This window comes from Trichosurus vulpecula, chromosome 2, assembly GCF_011100635.1.
Source record: "Trichosurus vulpecula isolate mTriVul1 chromosome 2, mTriVul1.pri, whole genome shotgun sequence".
In the NCBI taxonomy this organism is placed as follows: domain Eukaryota; kingdom Metazoa; phylum Chordata; class Mammalia; order Diprotodontia; family Phalangeridae; genus Trichosurus; species Trichosurus vulpecula.
Genome location: NC_050574.1, coordinates 317,067,622 through 317,075,043, shown reverse-complemented (window position 1 = coordinate 317,075,043; position 7,422 = coordinate 317,067,622). Strand labels below are relative to the sequence as shown.

The following is a 7,422-nucleotide window of genomic DNA, read 5'->3' as shown; positions in this document are numbered from 1 at the left end:
CCTATTAGTAATAAGCATTTTAGTATTTTTCTGGATATTTGCTGTTTCATATACCCATAAGTCCAACTTTATGTGTAGGCAGAGGAGGCAGTTGCTCATATAATGTGATAGAAATGGTGTCACCAATCCTCTGATAGAGTTATAAAGTCATAGAATGAAAGAGCTAGAAAGTACCTTTTTTTGGAGGTGGAGGAAGTAGTGTTGGGCCTGGGAACCCAGGTTACTCAATTCCTATGCTAGCACTTTTTCCACTGTATCAACAATGTATCCCTCCTTCTGTGCCACTCTTGAACATAAACACCACGAAATTCCCTTGATGCAGAACGATCTTGGAGATGGCAAATTACATTTCCATATGGCCTGACCATGACCTCACCCCCAACTGTTATAGCAGATGCTAGGCCCCTCAGCACATATGGCAAAAGGAATCCATATTCTGAGTCGATGTGGAGAGGCTCAGCTCCATAATAACAGAGAAGAAAATCTTTCTCCTTTGGGAATCTGTTTTAAGTGCATATACTGCAATGGATATTTGCACATGCCACTTTCTCCTTTTTGTTCCCATCCCACATTGGTCACTTAAGATAAAAAAATCCCACCACATTTATTTAGTTCTTTATGTACATTATCTCATTTGATCCTCACCACCCATCTGTGTAGTACCAGTGTTCCTCATCATTTTTCAGGGGAGGAAACTGAGGCCCAGAGAGGTTATGTGTCTTGTCTATGGTCATGTAATAACTCTAACTTCAACCTAGATCTCTTGACTTCAGGTTCAGAGATCTTTCAACTACTGCGAAAGGAAAGCCAAATTTAGACTAATATTGTGCTGACATTTAAAGTTAGTGGTCCAAGTTTAGAGTTTTCACTAAATATAAGAAATAACCATTCATAGGGTCAAGTAGTTCAGATTAGTGGATTGTGAAGTTATAGGCAGTCCAAGAAATGATACAGGGCTAGCCTGGAGGTCCTTCTTAAATGGAGGTTTTCAGAGGAGCCGTCCAATCAGAAGGAGAGGCCTGGGGTGAAGAGTACTTCCAATGCATGGATTCCAATGAGGCTTTGGGATGAGGAGCTGGGCCTTGGTAGAGGAAGTCAGGAGTGTAGCCTGAAGGGGAATGAAATGTTCCCAGTGTCTATCACCCACCTGTGTCTGCCGAATACAATACATACAGACATTAATGAAGTGTCATACACACTGTTTTTACTTGTGATGGTGGAAAGGTTTGGGTACTCAGGTATGTACAGCTTAACTATTGAAAAGCAACTTGCATTGGTCTCATTTCTAATACTTTATTTTTCAGATTCAGGCCTTATTTAGACCATAAGATCATTGGACTTAAAGCTAGAAAGCACATTCCAGATCATTTAATCCAAGCTCCTCATTTTATAGATGAAGTCATAGGCCCAGAGATTTGAAATATTATTCCAAGGTAGAAAGTAGAACAGCCTGGATTTGAACTCAGGTCTGTTCTACTTTCTATTATACCCACCTCTCTGGCCTTTCTGACATTGGCCAGTCACTGGGTCTTCATCACATTCCCCCTCACTCTCTCATTCAACTCTGGACTCTGTCCCCACTCATTGCACTCCGGATCACTCCTTCTGCAGTTTACTATCTTCTCTTTCTCTAGCCTTCTCTTCCATCCAGATTCTCAGGACTAATCTTTCCTGCCCCACCAGTATTGACTCTTCGTCTCTTTGCTTCAGTCCTGGTCTTATCTCTTGATGGGGTAGCTCTCGATTCTCCCCACTGTGGCTCAGGTTTGCAGCCCAGTCTGAACATGGGTTCCTTTGTTGCTGTTCAGTTGTTTTAGTTGTATTTGATTCTTTGTGACCCCATTTGGGGTTTTCTTAGTAGAGATACTCTGTTATTAGAGTGGTTTGCCATTTTCTTCTCTAGTTCATTTTATAGATGAAGAAACTGAGGCAAACATGGATAAGCGACTTGCCTGGGGTCACACAGCTGGTAAGAGTCTGGAGCCAGGGTTGAACTTGAGAAGATGAATTTTCCTAACAAGTCCCAGTGCTCTACCAACCATACTGCCTTGCTTCCCTAAACATGACATCTGTTAAATGTCAAATGACAAACCCTTTACATTGTAGTACAAATGACTCCAGACCATGGAGGAGGAGAAGGGCATTTCCTTCTACTGTCCAGCTTGCCTACTTCCCCACAGTGCTCTCCCTGACAAGCAGAATATATTCTATCACTCTGTGCTTCCTTTTTACAATGTGTGGGACAATTAAAAAAAGCCACTCATCAACTGGTTTTCTTATTTATATAATGACAGATAATTGATTCAACTTATTTCTTTCCTCCTCTCCATCACTGCCAAAATGGACTGAATTTTAAATTGAAGTGACCGAATCGAGCCGATGTTTTGACATTGTTTAGACACACCCTTAAGGACCTATAGCTGCCCCTTGGGAAGTGAAAGATTTATAAAATGAAGGAATAAAGACTTAGACACCTGATCCCCCAACCTTCTTTTTCTTCCTGATCCAAAGCCTTTTCTCCCATCTTCTACTTGTAATTATTTTCTTCCCTGCTCCAGTGTCCAATTATAGATATCCAAGCTATTTTTATTATCGATGTTTTAAGCTTCCATTATTCCAGTATTTGTGTAGATAAGAATGAAAGAAAGCCAATGACTAAAAATGTGATTATAAGTGATTGCAATGTTTTCCTAAACTTTCATTATTTTCTGACTGTTAATTTCAAAACAAAAGGTATGTGACTTTATTTATTTTTTTATATCAATAGATTTAGAAAAAAAAAACTTCTGACAGAATACAATACACATCTAGAAAACATACAGGAAAACGAACATTTCTTTAACAAGGTAGGTAATGTTTTTCTTTTTTTTGAATATAAATGAAAAAATATTCAACAAAATCAGGAAAGAGACCACAGCAACATATTTAAAAGATTATATACTGCGACCATGTCGGATCTGTACCACAGTTCAGGGTATGATTAATAATAGAAAGTTACAGACATGTTAGATCATATTAATAACAAAACAATAAAATTCACAATTATATTAATAGATGCAGACAATATTATAAACTGTATGTCAATTTTTGTCAAGATTGTTATAAAGTGTATTAATAAACAAATACTTTTCTTAAGGGTTGAAAATGTTTTAAACCCTTTTTCTTTTTTTTTTAAATTTTTAAAATTTATTTTCTATTTTTAGTTTACAACACTCAGTTCCACAAGTTTTTGTTTTCCAAATTTTCTCCCCTTCCCTCTCCTCCTCCCTCCCCGCCCAAGACAGCATGTAATCCGATATAGTTTCTCCATCTACCTTCACATTAAACTTATTTACACAATAATCAAGTTGTAAAGAAGAATTATAACCATGAGAAGAATGAACCATGAGAAGGAAGAAACAAAACCAAAAAAGAAAAAGAAAAAAAGAGCAAATAGTTTGCCTCAATTTGCATTCAGAAGGGTATGTGACTTTAACATGATAATAACCAAATTGTTCTGTTTGTCTCCAGGATTTTCTGTGTGTATTTAACATGACTTTGCTGCTGTTACTATTTTCTGTAATTACTTAGCTGTGGTCAGGCTACTTCTTGTTCCTTTTGTTCTGTATTACTTCATATAAGCATTCCTAGATTGCTGTTCTATATTCACTATTTCTTGAGTTGCAATAACATTTCATTACATTCGTATGACAAAATTTATTTACCCATTCCCCAATCATTGAGTTCATCTTTTGTTTTTAGGTTTCCTTTTGCTCTTGCTATAACAAATATTGTTTCTAGGATTTTTTTTTTTTGTATTTTTTCCCCCATCAATTTACTTTCTAGGAGGTAGAGTCTCAGTACTGGGACCAGGGGTAAACACATTTTGTAACTTACTGTAAAATTCCACATTGCTTTCCAAAGGGTTGAACCCATTCACAACTCGGCAGAAGCACCTGTTTTTAACACAGCTGTGCCTGCATTGAATGTTTTCTTCTTTTATTATCTTTGCCAACTTGGTGGTAGAATAGTTATAGTTTGCATTTCTCTGTTATTAGAGATTTCATTGACAATACATTCTTCTTTCTAGAAGTGCCTTTCATATCCTTTGACTGGTAGCCTACTGGAGAACGATCTTTGAACTTGTATCAGCTCCCTGTAGACATTTAATGTTAAACTTTTATCAGAAAGTTGTCTTCTAGTTTTGATTGGTTTATTTCTTCCCCTTTCAAAGCATTGGTTTTCAGAAGGTAAGTGAAATACATGACCCTGCAACTGGTTCATTCAGTCCTCAGCAAACTTGTCCTACCCCCTCTCCTTTCGTTCCCCCTCCCCTCTCTCCCCCCTGCCACCCATTAGCCCTTCCTGTCACTCTGAGGACAAAATGGACCATGGTGGTTTTTATGTTGTCTCTGAAGATGCAGCTCAGCCCTTCTGCTGCCGCTGCTGGCCTTCAGCATCTGTTATTGCAGCTGGCTTTGATGTAATATTCATGATCTTCCCTAGATCCGTTTCTGTTTCTCTTTCTCTCCTCTGGGTCTGTTTCAGCTTAAGCCTCCTGTTCTCTTTCAGCATTTAATCCAAGGGCTCTTCTCTAATCTTTCTGCCACCTTCCTTTTTTGAAGTCCTCAACTCAATTACAAGAAGGCTTAGCCTCACACAAACCCCTGCCAGTTGTCTGGAAATTGTCGATTCTGCTTCATTGTTTGTTTTCCTTTAGACTAATTAGTCTGTGCAGGTTGACCTTCTATTTTGATGAGTTATATATAGACTGCAGATAACCTCTATCACCATTGCAATATCATTGAACCCCCTTACCTTTTATTAAGTTTTTATTCTAAACATAGTAACCATCAATAAAAAATATACATTACCTCTTATAAACAAATACTTGGCTGGATCTATGATCTCATCCTCATGGGTACGTTCTCCAACCATGTGGCTCACATTCCATCCATGTCCTCTTATTCTGTGCCATTCTTGTCCATTTCCTCCCATAAATCTTCCATAGGAGGTCCTCCCAGTGTGTTGGAGGTCATCCTCGAGTTCTCTTGACATAGTAGGTACAAATAGAGTGTGAGAGTTGTCCATTGGTCATCTCCCTCTTGCCATATGACTATAGTGATCACTCTTTTCCAGTCATATATCCCACTAAGCAAAGGATCTAAACCTAGTCCATGAACTAGTATTAAAAAAATAACTATTTTAATATAACTGGTTTCCCTTTTAATCTGCTGTATTTTATTTTATTCATTTAAAACCATTATTCTGAGAAATAATCCATAGGCTTCACCAGAGTACCAAAGGGGGTCCATGACATGCAGAAAGGTTAAGAATTCCTCCTTTAATGCAATCCTTTCTGCTGCCTCTCTTCCACAATCCTTAGCTGGCAATGTGTTGCAGACTATTAATTTGTAGTAAGAATAAGAACCATTCTCCAATTATTTGAATGAATAATACCTGGATACAGAATTTAAATAGGAAATGTCCTAAAAGACTTAGTGTAGTTTTAAGCTTTAATAACCTCAGAAATATAACTATTATAAGCTTACAGAAACAACATTTGGAAGGTGATTTAAATTAACATTTTAAAATACTGGTATGTTTCTCATTAAAATTCAACATAATTACTTGTGCTTGATTTTTGAACTTTGTAAAAACTTTTGTCAGTTGCTCAGTGATAGAAAGGACTGCATTTGTAATTCTAGCCTTAAGAATCCAAAGAATGAGGTTTTGATGCATACAAGACAGTTTTGACTTGCTGTGAGTCATTATTCAGTTGTGTTTGAGTCTTTGTGACTCCATTTAGGGTTTTCTTGGCAAAGATACTAGAACGGTTTGCCAATTTCCTTTTCCAGCTGATTTTACAAAGGAGGAAACTGAGGTAAAGAGCTTGGTTAAGTGACTTGCCCAGGGTCACACAGATAGTAAGTGTCTGAGACCAGATTTGAACTCAGGAAGATGAGTCTTTGAGACCCTAGGCCTGGCACTCTATCTACTGCACCACCTAGCAGTGACATCACATGAAAAAATCTAATGGAGATAGATCAGGTGACCTAGTTGACCAAGAAAGATGACCTCCTCTATGATCTCCTGGTTTGAAGAAGTGTCATACAGAAACTGTCAAGCTAACAATGCATAATAACAAGGTGCCCCATCTTGTTAAAATTCAAATAAAATAATTTATTGTTTAAAATTTACGAAACCAAGTAAGGGTAAAGGAAATTTAAAAATTTCAAGTCATATATTTTTAAAGTTTATAACATATCTACTTCTGAAGTTATAAAAGCTTAAAACCACACTAAGACTTTTGGAATACCCTGTAGGAGATCCATTAAGTGTGAATTTTTAAGTAACTTTGGGGTGGGAAGAATGGACACCTGTTTGTGGGTTCTGGCCCCTGAAGGAGCTGTAAATGTATGGCGAATGCTTATGTTCTCCATTGAAATAGTATGGTATGGGGCCTCAGCATCTGCCTCTGCTTGTGAAAAGGAGGAAGACATAGTGCTGTTTGAGCAGATATGCGTTAACATGGGGAAGCTGCTCAAGGGCATTGACAGGTACAATCCTGAGAACCTGGCCACCACCCTGGAGCACTATGTGGAGACCTAGGCCAAGGAGAACACTGACCTGGAAGCCAACTTGGCCATGCTCAAGCTATACCAGTTCAACTCGGCCTTCTTCCAGATCACAGTGACAGCCCAGATTCTGCTGAAGGGTAATCTCCCGAATGTGGACTTCACCCTGTGCAAGTGCATGACTGACCAAGCTCCAAGAAGAGCAGCCCATCAGGCAGATCCTGTACTTGGGAGACATCCTGGAGGCCTGTTTTTGCCAAGCTTTCTGGCTTGCCCTAGATGAGAACATGGATCTTCTTCTCCTTAATGGCAGCACAGGCTTCGAAGACTCCATCCAAAAATTTATCTGCCGTGTTGTGGGCATCACATATTAACATACATCTGATCACTGGCTGCTGGCTGAGATGTTGGCAGATATGTCAGACAACCAGCTGAAAGTATGGATGGGCAAATATGGCTGGAGCTCCAATGAGGCAGGACAGGTCTTCACTTGCAGCCAAGAAGAGAGTATTAAGCCCAAGAATATTGTGGAAAAGATCGACTTTGAGAGTGTTTCCAGCATCATGGCCTCCTCCCAGTAACTCCTGCTGAATGTCTCCTTTTTTTTCTGCATTCTGTTTCCCCTTGTAAGAAACTAGGGGGTGAGGGGGAGGGTTTTGTTTCTACAGAATCGAAGGTGGCCTTCTTCCCCTCCCCTACCACAGCTTTAGCAGAAACCAGGCCTCATGTCGGTCGGGTGAAAGGTCAGAGGCTTGTACCCATGATTAAACGAGTCATTTGAGGAGGGCATGATGTAGGCAGTCAGGGGGTTGTATCTGGCCAATGAAGAGCCTGGTGGGAGATTCAAGGTGGGGGTCTTTAAAAG

General features: G+C 39.1%; 1 pseudogene; it reads left to right on the top strand.

Moving 5' to 3' along the window:
- Positions 1–6,351: 6,351 nt before the first annotated feature.
- LOC118837089 lies at positions 6,352–7,138 on the top strand (annotated as a pseudogene).
- Positions 7,139–7,422: the final 284 nt, after the last annotated feature.